Below are 1567 nucleotides of genomic sequence, written 5' to 3'. Positions count from 1 at the left end.
AAGAAAAGAATGATGATAATAATTTAGCAAATTTGATATGCTTTTAAGTGAAAATGATGATAGATTGTGAAATGAAACTGATAAATTGTTTGATGACAAAGTGTAACAGTTTGTGATAATCTTTCGAAAAGTATACAGAAAAGCAGACGAAGGTCAAATGTAAGTATTCAATGTCTTCATCATTGTAAATACAATTATTTCATTCAAAGTAAACACCAAAACACAACTAAACAAAATAGAAACAACTAAACACTTCTTTTTAGCTCAATACTAAAAGTAAATTATTCTAAGAGAATTATGAAACTTTTCTAAATGTGTCTAATTTACTTCAAATATTAAACTACTATGGCAACTATTAAAACATTATAAACATGTGAAATAAACCATCAGATCTGTAATGTAAATTACATAGAATATAATAAATACTATAGTTAGTTCAATAACCAACCATATCTCATAGCTTAATCTAATGTGTTTAGTATTAAACCATTAAAATAAAATACTGGAATCTGTTAAATATATTCAGTTAACCTTTTTCCCTTAACCCACCTGATAACACAAAACTTCTAGATTTCATGTGTTATTTAGATTGAACTTAAACCTTTTGTTAAAATTTTATATAAGATCTATTCCAAACACCAGTTTAGTAAAAAAAATATTTAACTAAATCCCTCAAAATACTTGAGTATTTTTCAAATTAATTGAAACACATAGCAGGCTGTGCATTTCATCAGAAATAAAATATCAAATTAATTAAGCCAAAACAGAAAAAAACTCTGGGGTAGAAACAGATCCAAACTTGTAGTGGTAATTTTTCTTTTTTTGTTCAGAAATACAGGGTTCATAATCAAACCTATTTTATACAAACCCTCAGCAACAATGACAATGTTTCACAGACTTTGAAAGGATTAACAACACCAAATTCACTAATAGATTGTAAACATGAGATAAAGTTTCAATAAAAGATAACAGAAATTCAGAAAGAAAATCCAGAAAACATCAATTTTTTTGTTTTCATCTAAAAATAATTAATTTATGAGAATAGAGACAGAAATAACTATGTACACAGTGAAAGGTGGAGGGATTAATGTATGGTTTAAATCAAGTGATTAAAGAACAATGAAATGAAGACAATCACCAAAGACAAACTCTGGTTGTCACAGAGTTACGCTGAAATCAAACAGAACAGCTGGTGGAAAAGTTTAATGAGAATAATAATATCAATCACCAGTAACTAAAGAGATGGGAAGAGCATGTAGAAAACTTGAGAAAAATGGCTTCCAAACAGCAACATCAAGAAACCATATCACTGGTGAATGCACAATATATTGATACCAGTTATATCTGGAGAAATATCACAAGTGTCATCCAATCAGCTGTACAGCAAAACACCAGCCATATAATAAAACATGCTCAGATAAAAAGACAACAGAAATTGAGATGTTTTCTCTAGTAAACTTCCTGGTTTTACTAAATGTAATGACAAAAAGTGATTGAAACATGTTCAGTATTTAAAAAAAATATATTATATATGTACCTGTGTGTGTGTGTGTGTGTGTGTGTGTGT

The sequence above is a fragment of the Octopus bimaculoides genome, chromosome 11 (genome assembly GCF_001194135.2).
Source record: "Octopus bimaculoides isolate UCB-OBI-ISO-001 chromosome 11, ASM119413v2, whole genome shotgun sequence".
Classification (NCBI taxonomy): domain Eukaryota; kingdom Metazoa; phylum Mollusca; class Cephalopoda; order Octopoda; family Octopodidae; genus Octopus; species Octopus bimaculoides.
The sequence above is the reverse complement of the archived record's forward strand: the minus strand, read 5'-3'. Positions refer to the sequence as shown.